General features: G+C 43.4%; 1 protein-coding gene across 5 annotated transcripts in view; it reads left to right on the forward strand.

The window, feature by feature from the left end:
* Positions 1-19,096, forward strand: part of TRIM2 (tripartite motif containing 2) — a 90,373-nt gene that overhangs the window by 21,077 nt on the left and 50,200 nt on the right. Inside the window, exon 1 of one of the 5 annotated variants that reach the window (XM_088526553.1) lies at positions 4,096-4,176. The exons of the other annotated variants lie outside the window; for them this stretch is intronic. The gene's annotated coding sequence lies outside the window, so the exon portion shown is untranslated. Of the gene's footprint in view, positions 1-4,095; positions 4,177-19,096 lie in introns of those variants that run through there. 5 annotated transcript variants of the gene reach the window in all.

Raw genomic sequence — 19,096 nt, forward strand, 5'->3', positions numbered from 1 at the left:
AAGCACTATAAAAGGGTTAAATATTTCCACAGTGCATTGCTTGCTCTCTAATTAGGAAATGGTCCAAGAGCTCAAAGTTCAAAATGCACATGGTCTAAACTGGGATTAAGCCCAAGTTCCCATTGATTGCAGCCTAGTATGTTGGTGCACTACATCTGCACATGATCTCTGCCCTTGCTGTCTTTGCCATTTGTGTTTTGATTTCTTAAGCAAGAAAAAAAATCCTCTACATTCTCTAAAAGAAGTTTCCCTTTTGTAACTATCCAGATTCTTTAGTTGCTTGAGCTTGTTTTTTCTGGTAATAACTTGTGACCTGCTTGATAATTGAAACCAGGCCAGTAGAACATGCAGGAACCTCCTGCGTGTTGCAGGGTCTGCTGCTGTTGCTGCAGAAGTGCCAGGTGTCTCCCGCCTGCCAAGGCGCCACTGGTTGGGCTGAGCCTTGAGAGGCCCTGGGTTCCCCAGTTAGCCTCTCCAGGGGGCTAGCAAATGGGATCAGACTGGGATTCTGTTTTGGAAAGCGGAGAGTGAGGCTAGGCTGGGGCCACAGAAAGGCAAAAGAAGTTTTGTTAAGCAAAGAGTTGATAATAGAAGACAGCCACATGGATGGCCCTAACTAAGGGCACAGTCTAGAGGCTGCCTTTTAGAGCTTGCAGAACAGCATGAAGGCAAAGTGGTGATTCCTAACATAACCTTTATCTTTAACTGTAAAAAGAAATTAAGTGTTTCTTTTTTTTTACCCATAAAAATCATTCCCCATTCCTGGAAACTCCAATTACTGTATTTTCAGAAATTTGCATTTAATTAAAACAGAATCTCACTTTCCACTGGAAAATATATTTTAATAAAACATTTCAGTGCTTGGAAATAAAACCTGAGGCCACAGGAGATTTTGGGACCTTGCATTTGAGAGTGGTGTGGTTTTGGTGGTCATGGTCTTAGGTTCTACCACAGAATGGACTGAGGTTTCTGGTGATGACAGCTAGCTTGCTGCTTTAGAAAAAGAAAGGGGTGATCCCAATCCCCACCTCTTTTGCTCTCTTGTTTCCAGCTGTATGTGTTCACTGCTTCCCTGTGCAGTTTGACACCCGAGTCACATCATCGGCTTGTCTGGAAAATCCAGCCGGCAATTTGAATTGGCTCTCTGAGCCTTCCTGCCCTTCCTGGAGCATGTGTAAGGGAGAGGACAAGGCATGTGCAGGGGAAAGGGGTGGGCAGGACCACCCTTTTGGTTAAAAAAAAAAAAAAAAAAAAAAAAAAAAAACAGAGCTTTTAAACCAGGCTGGTGATCTTGTGAAGGCTCCCTCACAGATAGCACTTGGGTTTGCATCCTTGGCAGTGCTAGTCACAATTTCCATGGGTCATGCAAGGCTTAAGGACAAAGAGGCAACTTCATCCTTGGCATAAGTCTTTGAGCAGAGTCACAGGAGTTGTACCCATGGTGACTTTGTTTAAAGTGTGCCTTTTCAGCCTAGTCCCCTAAATCAGCTCATTCTTGCTCTCTTTTGTTTGCTGGTGGCTACACTGAATTAGCATCTTACATTGCCATGGGAATCGGAGATGCAATAGCCAGCTTTCTTTCTTGTGCATCTACAAACAGTCTTTTCATAGTAGTTCAGGCCCTCTTCACAATTTCACATGCAGGCACTTAATTCATATCCATCAAGGAATTTTGATGGCTAGCCTGTCTCAAATGTAAGGGTGCATAACATATGGCATGTGATTGATAGAAAAGCACATATAATCTATTCATGCAGATGGAACATCTTTCTGTTGTGACTTGTCATGCATTTTTCTACTGCTCCTCACCCTCATTCTCACACATTTTCTGTATTTTGTGATAGTTATAGATTGTGGAAAAGGGAATAAATGTCTTGATTTGATCAGGCAGTGCATTGCGTGCATACAGGATGAGATGGGGAAAAAAGAGGGCTTTATAGGAAGAGAGAAGTAGGCTGAAAAGACAGGCCTTGTGATGAAGAGAGCCGTGGGAGCTCATCAATAGGAAAGGAGAAAGCCTGAAAAGGCCTTGCAGCTCAGAACAAGAAAGCTTGGTTTTCATGGGTGTGTGGGCAATGTGCTTGGGGAGGGAACAAAAGATGACCTCAGTTGCTGAATGTCCTGAGGAGGAGGGGAGAACAGTGCAGGTGCATGGGGAGCAAGATCCAAGCTCGGCAGTGAGGGTAAGTGTCAGAGATAGGTCTGAGCAGAGATTTGGATTTTAGAAATGCTAGAAGAAAAAAAAAACAGCTGTAGCAAAATAGCGATGCTCTTAGTGTGGACAGTATAGGGTTAACGGAGCGGGAAGCCTGGATAAAAGCACAAGCAGTGTGGGTTACACTCAGGCGGCAGCTGATGACTCCCTCTGCTCTGCTCGCAGTGCCGCCTCGGACATCGTTAAGGCGAGGGCCGTGTGGGGTGCGCGTCGCTGCGCAGCAGAGCCTGCGCGCGGCCGAGCGGGGCGTCCTGCGGCGACGGCCCTCGGAACGACGACCTCCGAGTGTCTGTCGGCGTCTGCTTCCGCGGGGGGCTCTGCTCCCGCTGGCTCCAGTAAAGGAGGGAAAGGGCTTGTGCCAAGACTAAGGGCGGTTAAAGGATGCGGTGTGATGGGATTGCATGAATTTGCACCCAGAAAAGCATCTTAAAATTAGGAGCTGTTAAGGCAATTAATGCAATGTGCCTAAAACAAAGGCTAAAATAAGGAATCAGAGGAAAGCAAAAAAGAAAAATAATCTTATTGAAAGCTACAGCTATAAATTATTTACATAATAGTCCTACAGGAGTCTGAACAAGCAAACAGAGCATGTAAAGGGAGAAAAGATGAGGGTAGGCTGCCTTGGGAGTGTGAGGGAGGAAGATGTAGATGCTGAGAGAAAAATTAATCAGAGGAGAGTAAAAAACAGTGAAAACAAACAAACAACACGAGTTTGAGTTTTAAAGAAAATCTTCATTATTTCCAAAGCTGAAATGAGCTTGAAGATGAGGCCTAAGTACAAAACATGATATTTATCCAGAGAGCTGCTGTAAGAGACTTGATGAGTCTGATTTTGGTGGCAGGCAGGCCAGGCAGCCAAACTGGAAGAATAAGTAAGTAGGACAGAGCTGGGATGAAATGAGATCAGCAGCTGTAAGCAGCACATTCAATTAACTGGGAACAATTCAGTCCAAACAACAAAGGAGATGGGAATATGGGGAGGCAGGTGGGATCACAGATTAATTTCTGTGGCTGTGGCAAGATAAGGAGTACCTTAAATCTTTAAATTTCAGGGAGTATCACAGTGTGCAGTATGTCTTATCTCTTTGTAGAGATGGCTACAACTACTCAATTCTGTGCTGTTACCTCCCCATGAAATGGCAGTGGGGCATGAGGAGAGAGGAGACCCTGAACTGCCACTTTTGGCAGCAATAATTTGCTAGATCAGCTTGGCTGTTTCACAAAAAACTCACCCTGAGGTGCCTAAGATGTCTGTGATTTGCAGGAGAGCAGGACTGAAAGAAGCAGTTAGCAAAGGGAAGTAGCTGTACTGGGACTAGTGAAGGGCCCTGGTCCAGAAGGTCAGGGTAAGGTAGTTGTGACAGACAACACGTAAGAAAAGTCTGCTGTGGGAAGCAAAGTGCCTCTGTTAATGAGGATGAGGATAAGAAAAAAAAGGTGAAAGACCTTGCAGGGGAAACTTCCTTACAGTGGATATGTGCTGATCTTAATTCACAGTATTTTTTTTTTGTTGACCTTAAAGCCCATCTATGCATCTGTGATGCCTGGGGGCTTTGTAACAGCACTTACATATATGTGCAGCAAGCATGTGCTTTCCCTGGGGTCGCTTAGTGATGGTGTATTCCTTCCGCTGTCACCGTTTTGCTGCTTAGCAGCAAACGAGACCTGTGTCCCTGCAGGCAGCTCCTGCGGGTGCCCGCTCGGGAACGAGGGGCGGTATCTGGCAGGAGCAGCCCGGCTGCGCGCAGGCTGATCTGGCTCGCAGGGTGGCCGCCGGCCGGCCCGCCTCTTTGGCTGGCGCTGACAAGCTGTTTGTGTCCGTGCAGGGCCACCCCTTAACGCAGCCGCCTCGTGGCCTTCATGGGACCAACTGTCTGAACGCTGCGGGGAGTAAATCTTCTGATCGGAGGCACAGGGCATTTCAGCCCCTGCTAATCCTGAATGGACTCTCTGAAGCGCTAGTAAGTAGTTTGCTGTGTCACTGTGGCTTTTCTGCTCAGGTTAAGGATAGATGGATTAGCTAAGCAGGTAGATAGTATCTCTCACTGCGGCAGCTGTTAAAATGTTTTTCTCTGTTCAAAGTAAAAGAGCAGCTACTTTGAAATAGTGTAGTCCTTGTAGACACGACACTGCATACAAACTCAAATGAAAGCTTCCTGAGATGCATGAGGAAAGAAGTTGATAGGGAAACAACCCACTTAAATTTGCCACACTATTTTTATAGGACTTTAATCAGCATCTACTTCAGCTGCATTTCCAGTATTTGATCATCCAGTGATGTTTTGAACTGTGGCATTTTTTGAAAGTTCATAAATTGTTCAGAAAGGTGTGAGAGGGCTAGATACGGGATATTATTAAATTAATGCTGCTTAAACTGCTGATAGGCACTGCTGTATTCTGAGGTATACTAGTAGTGGAAAAAAAGTCATATAGAAGATTCAAGTACTCTGCTGGTCACTGTTAGGAAATAATCACAGTTCTATGGGGCAAAAGACTGTAGAGGTTGAATGAGCTTGACTCTCTGTGTACTTAGCATGTTCAGGCTTTAAAATGCTTTGGTAAATCTTTATAGTGCTTTGGAAGTATTGATGGATTTTTCAGACTTTCACCCTTTTCACCTGATCCCTTCTGTCAGGATCTCCAGAGAATTCAGCTGAAGTTTTGAGTTGAAGATACCTGGAGAGAAAAAGAAAAATAAAAGCCTATTACTTTAAAAAATATATTCATTATGATTCTTTTAAGTCACAGGAATTATTTTAATTCATCAATGAAGTTTCAGTCATATCTTTGTTACCTTGAGTCATTTGAAAGAAATTCCCAAGAGATGGATGCTGCTGTGATGTGTCCAGGTTGCCCAGCTCACTGTTCCCATGCTGCTTGTGTATTGAGGCTGCGCAGCTTCTGCAGACCCTGCGCTCAACTCCCCTTCTCACCTATGATGCTTTTAAGGACTGCTTAGTGAATTGCAGAGAACCACTTCATCAATATTATCTGTGTGAAATAGTGGCTTAGAGACATTTGGACAGGAGTCTACAAGTGAAGCTGCCAATTTATGGGCAGCCATTTCACTTAGTACACATTAACTAGATAGAACTAGATGCTCAGGTTTAAGACTTAGCTGCTTCTAAGGCAATATGTGCATGCCTGCTAGCGTGTGAGCTAAAGCTAATTATAGCAATAAGCTGCTTCTGTGCCAGGCAGTGAGCATGAGCCAGAGGTTTTCATTCACTCTCCCTAAGTATCAGATAGATACTAAACCTTGAATAGTAAAGATAAAAATGGTATTTTTTATCTGTAGATGAAGAAGCCAGGATCTCAATACTTGAGTAATGCCAGGAGCAATGAGATGCGCACGGCAGGCAGGCGTGCACGGCCGGGAGGCTTTGCTCTTGCGCTCGGCAGTTAAGAGTAATCAATATGCTCCCCGCATTGACGCGCGCCCCGCTGCCGCATGAATCCCCTCGTGCATCACGAGCTCAGTGTAACACGGCTTGCTCTGCAAGGGCAGATTGTGTCTGTTTGATTTACATTAGGATAAACAGGCAGCAGATTAAAATTGATTTGTCTTCCTTCCAGAGAGATAGTTTCAAGATGTATTCATGAAGGTTGCTAAAACAGGGCTCCAAAACAACATCTTTCACTAAAGGAAAAAAAAAAAAAAAACATCCTTCTCTCCCCTGACTACTGTATGCTGCATATGCTATAATTTTCCTTTGTGATTCTAAGGTGATGGGCAGTTTGTGAAAACAAAGCGATTTGCTAATACTGATTAAGTGGGCTTTCAGACTGCCTGGGAAGCAGATAAGCATATCATCCTCAGCCTACAAAAGGGGGAAGTGAAGTCTGGATGGAAGACAGCTGGGAATAGAACTAAGATCTCCTTCCCAGAGCTGTGCTTTTACTGCAGGTTTTCTTCCTCTGGCTCTGTAGGTGTGCTCTGTTCTGCCAGTAGGATCCCCTGCCAGCCTTTTCCTGTGTTTGAGTCTCCAGTCTGCAAGCACATTTGCAGTGTAGCAGCACTCACTCTGCTGTTCAATAATTCAGCAGTTATTTGAGGGTATAAGTTTGGTGTTAAAATATTCAATAATAAAAATTCTAAAAAATATATGTATTTTTAAAAAAATATCTTGATGGTTGGCAAATATTATGGCCTCTAATGTTAAGTCTGTTCTACTATATTACCTGTTCTTTGTCCTTGACATTGTTAGACCAGATCCCAGTCCAAGACCTCTTGGGCTCTTTAGATTAATAAGAGTCATTTTAATTTGCCTTAAATTTTGAGTTCCTGGAGCTGTAATTGACCACACTGGATGTTCAGATATTTACTGAGAAGAGGAGGCTTTGAGTATTTTTAATCTCAGGGCTTCAGCTCATTGGCAGGTGTTGTGCTAATGAATGTGATTGAACTTTATCAGATAAGAGATAGCTGTGGGTGAAATACCACATCTGTCCAGATTTGGTCAGCTGTTTGGATCTGACCAGAAAACTGAATTTGCAGATAGCAGACAAAGTCTGGTGCCTAAAGGAAGCAGTGATAGGCTCCTGTCAGACTGGGGTAGAGTCCCATTCAACGTCAGATCTCAGTGGGGAATATAGGGTTCAGTTTGCAAACAACCCATCCTCAACCTCCCTGGACAGCTTGTCCTTTCTCTTAAACCTGAACCTTCTGACTGATACACTCCTTTCACTTATACTTTCACTTAATACTTTTTAAATCTTTCATTATATTTTCTTTTTTAAGGTCCATTTTCCAAGTTAGTATAATGGATCATTTTCTGGCTGAAGGGTGTTCTTGCCAGTCAAGCAGAACCTATAGCTGAGTTCCAAAAATTGGAAACCATACTAATCATGAAGCCTTTTTGATTGGAAAATCAAAAGGGATTTAATACTGAGAACTCACTTGCACATCAAGAGCAGGGGTTTTCCTCTGCTGTCTGCCTTGGTTGTGGCAGAGTGAACTGCAAAGGCTGAACAGCCATTGGGTCTCTGCTGCCTTAAATCTGTATTTACCAACAGTACTGGTTCTGTGGTCTTCTCTCTATCCTGTCCTACATGGCTGGCCTTCCAGCTGGCCAGGAATACCGAAGGAAGCAGGAACAGTAGCACGCTGATGCTTACCTGGCTGCTCTCTACCCTATGCTGACATGTTGCTTTCACCTCTCTAGGCAACTTCTCATCTTTCTTATTACAGGAATCACTACCTTACAGAACTGGGGCTGTCTATATTGCTGCTCTGAGTGTGTGAAAGGCACTGTCCTGTGAACCACCTCCTTTCAGGGTGCTTACAGAAATGGTATAAATTAATTGCAGTCTCCAGGTGATCCACTCTGGTTCTTTCTATTTCTCCTCTCCCAGGCTCAGAAAGCAAATTGTCCAGTGTAAGTGTATGTGCTGCAGTATACAGGAAATATTACAGATGCCACTACTCCTTCATCCATAAAAGAACTTGTAATTATTTCCGTTTCCTTCCTTTTGGCCTGTGTAGCTGGGCCGAGGCACTAAAAAAGGCAGCAGTTTAAGCTCCTAGCATAGAATGTCCCTAACTGAGTGGGCAGCTTGCTGTGTTCTGTCCTGACTGCTGCTGTCTAAAAAAATTATCACGGCTGTCATCAGGCTTTTCCTCTTATCACGGCTGGATCCCAGCATGTGGAGCCGAGAAGCCTAGTATGTGTTAAGCTTCAAGGCTTGCAACAGTTTTCCTTGTGAAATCAAATCATACTGGGGCTTGCTTCCTTCCTGATCTCCTCCTTACACAGCTTCTTCAGATATCACTTTACCTATGTTCCCTAAGGCATAATATAGTATCCCAATAGACCCCAACAGTCAGATGTTATTGTCTGTTACAGTAATACCCTGGCATAAAATTCTGCAGGTCTCCCTCTGGCAGAACTCCTGCTAAAGGCAGTAGGAGGGCTGGTTACTAAGGAGCTGAAGCAGAACTGTGAGAATTACAGCCTTTTCTGGTATATGTGGTTTTCAGTTCTGTTTCTGATTGGGTTGTTTGCCCTTGGTGCATTACCTTTAGCCTTTTTCTCAGTTAGTGTTCGCTAGTGTAATAGCAAGTGGATGTGTATTTGCTGTTAATATTAACTCTAGCATTGCAGTGGCTGAACTTGCACCATCAGTTTTCAGATATAGCATTTATGAGACCCACTGTCTAGAGCAATCTTCCCAGTTCTCCTCATTTTCCTCATGGTTTTCTCCTGATATTCACTCTTCTGTGTCACTGAAATCTCTGCTTGATTCTCACACACCTCTTGAGACCTAGAGCTATGTCAAAACATGTCCTTGGTTTCCTGTTTCCAAGGAAAACATCACCCTGTACCCCTTAAATACACAAATGGAAATACGTGAGCCAGGCTTACTATGGCTCTAACAACAAAGAGGCTACAGGAAAGGGAAGGGATGATTACATGTGTAGGAAGAGCAGGGGCAGCATTCTTGTATATGTTTTTGATGCTCTAGACTAAGGCATCCTCAGCAAAGATTCCTTCCACTCCCACCTGCCCAGAGCCCCGCACAACCTTGAGCCCATCTCCTATTTACTTAGGATTTTAGTGCTTCCTAGCCCTCAGCCCGTGCACCTGCCAAGTGCCCTGTCCTAGCTCTCAGGCTCACCCAGAGCCCTCTCCTCCAGCTCGTATCAGTGCGGAGAGTCTTTTTCCTCCCTCCTTACAGCCTATGTCCCTCCCACAGCCCTCCAACCTCAGCCTCTCCACCTTTCTGCCCCAATCTGTCTCCTCCTACCCTAGAGCTATCTACCTGCCCCCCTGCCGGGCCTCTTTTATCTCATCCTTCTGAACCTCTCTGCTCCATCATTTTAAGAAACTCATTCTTCTTGTTATTGCCTAACAACCCTTAAAAAGCTTTCCTGGAGCCCTTCACTCCCTGACATATTCTTCTCCTATTCTGTCCTCCCCCACTACAGTCCAGTGTTTGCAATATGAGAAACAGGGAGCTATTTATTTTCCTCCACAGTCTCATGTTCATTAGTGCCAAGGTTTTAACATACCACCTTTTTCCTCTTTCTCCTTGTAGTCAAAGGCTGAAAAGTAAGGCAGGCTGGGGGCAAACCAGGGCATGTACTAGCCCTTTGTGTGCTCTAAGAATGGATAGCTCCAGGCAAGGTCAGCGAAAGACTAAGCCAGGAAATATATAAGCGTGGTGTATTTCATGTTCAGAAAATGCAGTCCTTTCTGTTCCTCTTGCCAAACAAGCTGTCCAGTGTGCAACATGTATCCAGTGAAGTGACTTCAGCCCCACAGCTACTTGTGATCTGTTTGCTGTGATTCTTTATGCACTCGTATCCTTGTGTGGTTGGTCACATGGTAACGTGTGATTCTTGAATGAAGGATGTTTTCAAAGAGTTGGACACAAAAATTAAGTACCAATCTTAAAAGCTGCGACTTCTCAGGTTTGCTGCTTTCCACCAACTTTCATGTAATTAGCTTTCTTTCAAAGGCAAGTGTAGGAAACATTGACACAATGCATTTTCATATCTGCATTCAGGGAAAGTTCTGAACCAAAAGTAATGTGTCCAAATCCTCCTTGGTAGGGTAGCAAACTAGGCCTCAGGGCAGTGCGGAGCAGAACCATGAACCTGGCACCGGTTCATGCTGGTATTTAAGGGTGGGATTTCTATCTGGAAGTGAGATTGCAGTCAAGAGCAACATAGGGCTTATTTGCTGTGTCGTGGTATGTTTCAGTGAGAGCCTGGTTGAGCAAATTGCTGCCGCTTGTCTGTCTTCCCTTGTTCCTGTCCATCTATCTCTGTGTCAGCCTGCAGCCCTCGCTGGGCCCCTCGGGGCTGATTCACCTCGCTCACCCTGCACAAAAGTGTCCATCTGTCACGGGTTGATTTTCTGTCTGCAGATGGGCTGTGTGGATTCACTAGGTGTCTGACCAGTGCCTCAGCACGAGGTAAGGAACAGAAGCATGTAGCCAGGGTGGGAAAGAAAAGAGGGAGCTTTGGAAACAGCTGTAGAGGAGTCTTACAGCAGGTTATCTTTTCGACCGTCACCTGAAGGCTGTGTGCCTCCCTGGAGGCCTTGGCCGAGTTCCTGTCTCCAGACGCCAGGCTGGGAGACTGCAGTGAAATACCTGGTATGAGAAGCCAGATAAAAATAAATAAATAAAAGATCAGCATCTGAACACAGATCCAAGATATTTTGTGGAATGGCAATAAGGAAAACTTCCCCAAGATGTTGAAGAGAAAGAGCTTTAAAATGCCGTCAATAAAATGATTTATATTGTCACAGCTAATGCTTTCTTAAAAAATGGGTTGCTGTCAGTGCCAAAATCAGCATTATTGTATTTAATCAACAGAAAGTGAACTGAAACTTCACCTTGAACTCCTCCAAAGATAGATTTGTCTCAGTTTATCACACTTGTGGTGTTTAAGTCTGTACAAAGTCTGCCAGCTTGTTTGTATCAGAAGATTCATTTAGGATTTCAACTATGACCAACTTAAAATCTGCCTAAGCATATTTAAAATTGTGCACCAGGTAGACTGAACCGTTACAAACAAAACAAAAATACAGAGCTAGGATGCATCTCTGGCTTGCTCGTCTGCCATCCTGAGCTTCGGTTGTTCTGACATTTTGAAGGGTTCAAAGTATCAAGGTGTATCCTGCACCAAACCTTTCACTGTCGCTGCAGCATGTCAACTGCAGAAGAGCCAGATAGAAAGTTGTTTTCATCTAATCTTTGCAATTCAGATGGTTGAAAATAATTGCCCTAAACTAAATGGGAACAAAATTCAATACAAGAGACACATATTTTGTCATTTACTGTGTATTGCAACCTGTCCTCTGCTGACTGAGTGGGAGCACTTTTTTTTCTTGTTTTAAGGAACCAACAGTGCTGCTTTAATTTATATATGTATATATATATGTATGTAAAAAAAGCATATAACTAGCATAGTCAAATTCTGAGCCTCAACCTTCTCCTAGCTGTTGTTCTACTAGGTCTTGGTGAAAAAAAAATCAGTGTTGCTTTCTGCTTACATGGGAAATAATGGAGTTGTTCAGGATCTGGCATTTAAAAACATCGTAGATGGTAGCTACTACTTTTCTGAGAGAGAAGGTTCTTCCTAGCAAGTTTTTTTTTCTAGCTGATCATTCCCTCTTGCAGTCTTTCCTATATGAACTCCTCTGCATTAAATTTTCTTTCCTTGTCAACCTGATGAGTATCTTCTATCTCAGTTGCTCCAGAAAGCTAACCTCCTTAAAAAGGTAAAACCAGGGCTGCAGCAGCAGAAGGCACTTGGGCTAGGTAGGAAATGAAGTTCTTGGAGGCCCCAAAGTACAAGGAGCACAAGGGGAGAGCCCAGCGGGGCAGCAAGCGCTGTGGTGGCTGTACTGAGGATGCTGGGGGCAGCAGCTGGTGGAGGGGTGGGTGCCAAACCAGCCTGCCCAGAGGGCAGGAGGGGCCCACGCGCTGTAGGAGCTGCTGCTCCATGGGGGTGATGGCAGGGAAGAAATGAACAGCGAAGAAGGGTGAAAAAGATGCAGAATGAGGATGATCCACAAAGCCTGTAAAATGAAAGGTCATTTAAAATCACTCACTATTTCTGAGACATGAATTTTAGTGAGGATTTCTCACGCAGTAGCTATTTGTGAATGCTGCCTTTGGTGTAAATGAAGTGTTTTGAAAGACCAGATATATTGAAGAGAACCTGAGGGATCAGTGGAAATTACTGCCTTTGCTTCCCAGCAGGGAGAAACATTCAATCAGCACCAGCATCACAAACTGAAAGTGGTTATTTCCACCTACTCTCCACTTCAGTATTTTGCTGACATGCAGTGCTAATTCTTAACCTGGAGATAAGAGTCATTCAGCTTGTTACGTGCTGTGAGAGCACGGTTCAGAAGAGAGCCTGAATTCTGGGGCACTGTCCAGAAAGCCACATGGGACCACTCTGATGTACCTCATGAAACAATTTTTGGCACCGAACCTGGAACTCTGCTCCACCAGGATCGAGTTTGTTGATTTATGAAAATTTGGGTCCTGATAAAAACACATGTTGTCAGTTCTGGAAGGTGGGGGAGGAATAACTCAACTTATGTTTACTTTTAATGCTGTTGCTCCAAACCCAAAAATCTTTACTTCAGCTGGTGTCTGTGAACTTTGCATGTTTTGATGTTTATTACTTTGTGTGGGGAAACAGAAAAAGGAAAAACGCTAGAATGGAAGCCAAATACATACAACTATGATAGCATTAAAGGTCCCTTCTACATCATAGGCCTGTTGATGTCTTGATAGTGTCCTTTAAGAAAACTAGTTCCATGAGTAGTGGGACACATGAAATCTGTTTTTGCCTATATCTTGTTTGTGTGGATCGGTCTGCTCTGCTCTAAGAATATAATTGAGCTCATGTGCAGCCTTTCACGTTGCATCATTGGATTGGACTTCACTCATCTGGAGAGCTGCCTGTGTTCACAAAAGCTGTAAGAATAAAATGCCTTGGAGATCTCTAGCCTTCTACACGATTTGATTGAAAATACTCAGTGGTTTATACAACTATTGGAAACTTGACAGCACAATTGCACAAGCTAATTTGATTAGAATGCCAGGCAAAAATATGTGCATACAGAATGAGTTCATAATTTTCCTCCTCTTCTGATTGGAGATTCCTGATTTTTTTTTTTGCTTTATTAATTCAGCTGCTTTTGACAGAAGTCCAGTCTCCTGAATGATCCTGGATCCAGGATAACCCAGGCAATTAGCAAAATCATCATCTTGAAAAGAGGAAAACTTGAACAAAGGTCAAGGCTCAGTATTTTTAGGCAGACTGCTTACAGTAGTGTTTTCACTTTGTTAACGATTCACTGTGCTGATTCACCAAGGCTGTAGTGAAAGCTCTCTTATCTAAAGGTGTTGTTCAAATAGGATAAATTATTCCCAGTCGAAAAGTTGGGGGTTCTCCTGAAAGTTCTCTGGCAGAACCAAGAAAGACTAGGTAAAACTTGATATGGAAGAGGCAGATAACAGCATTGGTTTCAAGCAAGAGCAAAGCTTCTTTATACATTACAAACAAGAGAAAATTTTGTTTCATAGTTTCTCATTGGGGAAACAATGTTCCTAAGTACTGACTTGGAACCCTTGAGCCATTTAGCAAATGTAAGCGGCCCTTATAGCCTGTGGCACCCAAATTATTGAAACTAGGGAGCAAATGTGCTAGTGGAGCACCAAGCCCTGGGCTTTCGCTGTGAGCTCTTCCAATTTCCGCTTGTGGCTCTTTTGGTACAGCACTTGCTCAGGTGATGGATGGTAAGGATACCCCAGAGGCTCCTCATCAAGCAGCTGTCTGTGGGCTTTTTTTTTTTTTTTTTTTTTTTTTTGTGGCTCCTAGTAAGGCAGCTTTCTGAGAAGTCCAACAGCTTTGCTTCCCACCTGCAAGCAGTTAGAGGATCTAAGAGGATCAGCATTCCCTCCTGTTTATAAAAAGCAGGCTCTTTTAAATGACTTGCAACACTGTGGACTTATTGAAGCAGTGTCCTGCATTTCCCTGCTTCCCATTTTGCGCTGCGAGAGCTGGAGGCCGTTTTTGTCCACGGGGGCACAGAGGGGCAGCCCCTCTGAGCGCGGAACGGGGCTGGTGGCGGGGGCGCAGCGAGGGCTCCGCACGCAGCAGAGCGGCCCGGCGCCGGCCACGGCGCTGCCTCTTCATCTTCAAACCTTTGGTGCCGCGGGCTCTGTGCGGGGCTAGGGCTCAGGGAGGTCAGCTGAAACTACGTGCCTGGAGTCCCTGGTTTGCCTGTAACGTGCTGCTCGTGACAACCAGATGACTCCGTGCTGTGTAAGGTAGCCCCGGGTAGGAGCTTCTGCCTTAAGAGTAGCCTCCACAGAACACACTGAGTTAAGAAGTTTTGAGCTCAGGCTAGATCGCTTCCTCCCTCCCCCCTTTTGCCTATTTTTACTGCATCGTTGGTATGTGTCCAAGGAAAGTCGGCCATATCACTCGGAAATACAAGGGGATCAAGTTTTGACTTTCGGATTTCTGCAGACGGAGAGACTCCAGAGTAAATGAACTGGGAGAGCGAGAGAAGGAAGAGGAGCTCTCTGTAGGTGAGCTCCTTGGCTGCCCGCCCTGCTGCGCGGGGGAAGGTCGGGCGGGAGCAGCAGCAGCAGCAGCGCTTGGCCGCCATCCTTTGGGATAACGTAAGTGACCGTGTCACGCGCGGCACATTCTGTCCTCTCGCTTTTTCTGCTCGTGAGGATTTTCGGAGAGCGGCGGCTTTTTGCCTAGGGAGCTCTGGCAGGAATTCTGCTGCGCGAACGGGAGCGTGGAGAGCTTTATGTTTATTTCTCTTCTCTAAGGCAGGCCGGTAGCAGGGGAGCCTGGGCAGCTGGATGCCGCCTCCGCCACGGAGCCTTTCAGCATTTGTGCAGGAAAGTGTCTGTAATTGGCAAAAGACAAGAGCAAGTGCTTTGAGCGAGCTGTGTGTGTGTCAAGCTTGCCGCAAGCGAGCGTTTCAAAGGGAGATTGTGTGATGCTGTGTAAACAGGACAGGATGTGACAAGGGAAAACAAACGTTTCCTGCTGTTTAATATTTAAAAGAAGTAACTGAAGCAAAGCCAAGCAATTTGCCTAGGAAGCAAGTGCACTGATGTTTATTCAAAGCAAGCTAACAACTCTGTAAATCAGAGAGGACGGTATCAAGGTATAATTAGGGGAGAGAGTTTTTTTTTTCCAGGTGTTAAGTTTTTTGAAGCTGACAGCTAATGTTGTCATACTCATTTCTCCTGAGTATGGACGTAAGCCATTACTTGATGCTCTGGGTATGTTGCTTAGGTTGGTTGCTTTCCCCTTTTTCATTTTATTCTGCTATTTTCAAAATGTATTCTAGATGACCTGTCAGGCAAGTGGATAGGTTTAAGTAAGAACAAGGGTGTATACGAGTATTTCAGATGTTAATGATAATATACCAGATAATATACAAATAATAAGAAAATAATTACTTTGTCAAATATTCAGCAGGCCAAAATGCTTGTATGGGGGTAAATAAGAAAGCAGCGGTGAAAGTACCTTTACTAAATAAATATTCATTATACAAGGATGCTGCACGGGAGAAGTTGCCTTCTATTCTAGCGTTACATCCTTTGCCTGTGAAGACAATGGATTTATGACCAGAGAAACATTTCTGTGACCAACTACTGTGATTTAATCATCACTAATTTTTCTTAAAGCTCCGTATTGCTGCTTGTGGAAGAATTGAAAGTAAATAGACCAGTAATACTAAGGAGAGTTTATAGAGAATGGGAACATGTTGCGTAAGCTTGGCAATATAAATGTAGGGCTAGTAAGTCATATAAAAAGTTTTAATTTGTTAAAAACTGCATAAAATTGTTTATTTTAAAGCCAATCCTGTGAATTTCTGGAAGGTGGACTCATGATACCTAAAACCTGGAGCAATTATAGAGAGAAGGTACCAGGAAGCTACTGTTAAAGCTTTGGAGCTGCAACATCTTGCTAGAAAACAACTAAGCAGAAAGAGGAGGTTAGTCCCTATTGCCAGAAAGTTTTGGGGAGCGAGTTGTTCTACTGGGTATTGACAAAATGAAATAAGACTTCTCTGCTTTGGTCCTGGCCCCAGATTGCCTGTGATAAATCAAGACTTCCTCAAAGCATTTGACTAGGTTGATTTGTGAAGAACCCCCCTTTCTCTGATCTGACTCTGCAGCACCCACAGTTTGACTATAGGTAACACTGGTAGGGTTTTCCTCTTTGTGGACTCGTTTAGTCTTGAAATTCTTCCTTTCTTCATGAGAAATGGCTTTAATGCACCTTAGCTTTTCCTGAAGAGGAGCCTAAACAGAACATCTTTTTTTTTTTTTTTTTTTTTTTTTTTTTTTTTTTTTTACCATTGCTCTGAGTAGTATCACTAACACATGTTGCTTAAGGATCAGATGGGAACATCAAGTAACGTTTTGCAACAGAGCCAATCTAAGGTTTGATTATGGGTTTTCTTTTAAGAGGAACAACCTAACAACACGGAAACATTTATTTTAGCTGACTGGGGAAAATAATTTTTTTTTCTGTAATTTTTTTAAAGAGAGACAGCAAATATATCATGTCAGATACAAAATTAAAGGAGAAATATATGTATGTTTCATGCCTTCTTTTGCCTTGAATGTTGGTCATCTTATTTTCTGTGTGCTGACTAGATTAATTCAGTGAAATCTTTCTTTGAGGAGAGCTGCAAGATGAGCAATATCCAACGAAGGTCTGACTGGCCCCCCAAAGAGATCCTTTCTGAATTCTATGTCCAGCAGTATGTGCACTGTTCGGAAAATGAGCTTTTATGTGAACAAAGACGGTTGTACTGCTGAGAGCTTTCCCTATCCCACAGTAGTATTTTTACTCTGAAAACCCCATTTTTAGCTTGAAGATCAGGTTGTTTACTGGAAAATCCCAGATAATCTGTGCTTGAAGTCATCTTGAAAATGTGGTGGGCCTGTGTTTGTCTGATAATGGAATTTAATTAATTCATAGCAAAACTTGGACAGCTTGTGAAGCAAACACAGCGATGCTCTGCTTACTTGGAGGAAAACTGAGCAATTAAAAAAACTGAAAAAATTCGGATGTTTGAATGTAGAGAACGGTGTTGTACAATGCTATACTGAACCTGAAACTTAATCGTCTGCATAAAATAATAAACATGTAGAGTTTTGCAGAAACATGCAATATTGGGTCTAGGCATATGTACTATTTATACAAAAATAAAGGCATAGGCTATGGTAAATGTAAGCCAAATATAAAAGAATTGGATTTGTTGGGTTGGCAAGCATTTTGTCTCATCAAAATTAAAGGTGCCTGAAGCTATAAGTGCAGCTAATTAGCACTACTTGTGTATAAACAGCAGCAAACATATCTATTTTTCTAAGTAGTAAATTCAGGTATAAGGCATCCTTAATACAATTGTATTTGAGATGGGAATGGTTCTTCAGATTTGAATAGTTGTTTTAAGGGCAGTACCCTGCATTATAAAAAGCCATTAATTCATTAATTCTGAATAACCTATAAATGGGCCATAAACTCTAAGACAGTATTTTTCATCCCTTTCCTTTTGTTTTGTGGACCCTTACCATTTTCCCGTGGAAATTCCCCCATCTATGTTTTGCAGTGTAACTTACATGAGATTGCTTTTTTAGTCACCTCTCAGGGTCCACACTGAAGTTTGAAATCCACTGTCGTGGGTCTTGCGTGTCCTGGGTGTCCTGCGACACCCTCACCCAAAGGCAGACACGCCGTTTCCAGGGACTGCAGGCAGTGGTTGTGTTATTGATAATGTTTGTGCGTTTAAAAGCAAATAGATTAAGGAAGTTAACTGTGTGGAAGCATGGTGACATGAGCTGTTTGAAAAGAAGAGACTCTGAAATGAAATCAATATTTATTGAAAATAATAAAGCTGTAAAGGAAATAATCATTATTTGGAGGTTTCTGTAATAATGAAGGCTCTTAGCATTAATATAAAATGACTTTACTTTTGATAGAATTTTACTAGAATTGGGCCTGCTCTTGTATCTGTGACATGACATGAATGGAGAGGCCACAGTGCCCTGGTGTGCTATAAGGTTTATGTTGACATATATACCTGCAACCAGAGGAGCTGTTGGTGGCAAACACTTAGCAAACACGATTTGGAAGAATTTCTGCATTGTGAGACGCGGTGCAAGCCCTTCCCTCCTTCTCTCTTTGCTTCTGGTCAGCTGACATAAAAGTCCAGGTGCAGCTGAACAAAGCTTCAGTTGCCCCTTTGGCCTTAGGAGAGAGAAAAATTGCATTTCATATTAAGTTTTCTGAAGTATTTTTATTTCTACAAAGGCAAAGTATTATTTCTGTGATCTTAATAGCTAAAAGAGTATTGTATACGTTGTAATATAAAAGTTGAAATGGTTTTGTTTCCTGTTTTCTATCAAAACTCTCCAGATACTTTCTTTCACAATTTCATGTACTGGCACTGCATGTCATTTGTTCTAATAGTTGTTTTTTATTTGTCTATTTTTGTATTTGTCATTGCTTATTTTAAAAGGTGAATTTAACTGGAAATGAGTAGGTTGTTTGGTTTGATCAGTGGAATAGCAGCTTACAACTGGAACGGCATGAAGTAAAATAAATGATGTAACTTGTCATTCCAGTGCGCCGTGCGCTCCCAGTGAGAGCCAGCGCTCCAGCGAGCTGGGAAGCCGACTGGCAACCCAGCAGCCTTCGCACTGGCCTGCAGGGCCGTAGCTCAAAAGCAGATCCCATTCCAAAGGCAGGACGGTAGTAACATCCTTCCTGAGGAAGTGGACAGCGAGGGCAGGAGGTGAGTAGCGTAGCCTGGCGCTGGCCATCTTGCTGCTGGTGGCAGTAGGGTTGAAAAGGGCACAGCTAAATTGAGAGGGAGGCTGATCACAGCCATGTGAAAAATGTCACCAGCGTGTGACATTCTGGCACATCTTGCGTTACATGGTGATCCAGTCAACACAAGCATCAAAATATATCCTGTAGCCAGACTGCTACTACAGTTTGCAGACAAACTGCTGCCCATCTGGTTATGCCACTTTACTCTGCGATATTAAATCTAGCGCATCCTAACTTTAGGAATATGCCCTGCCATTGGGAGAAGACAAATGCCCTGTAAAGGTACGGGAAGCGTGTATGCTCTGGAAGTTCCTCTAAAAGGCGCAGACAACTCCGCCTGCTGTGCTCAGTGCTTGCACTCCGGTGTAAAGGCAGCATTCATTCTCTCTCTCTTTAACACCTCCTGAATATTTTCAGTCTTGGACATATTTTAAGAGCAGCTATTTAGGTAGATGCTGATCTGTCTTTATGGCAGGATGGATACTATCTGCAAAAGAAGCAGAAAGATTAAAATCATTTCAGTCTATTTT

The sequence above is a fragment of the Tinamus guttatus genome, unplaced genomic scaffold (assembly GCF_059628265.1).
Source record: "Tinamus guttatus ecotype Peru unplaced genomic scaffold, ASM5962826v1 Tinamus_guttatus_pri_ptg000247l, whole genome shotgun sequence".
NCBI lineage: Eukaryota > Metazoa > Chordata > Aves > Tinamiformes > Tinamidae > Tinamus > Tinamus guttatus.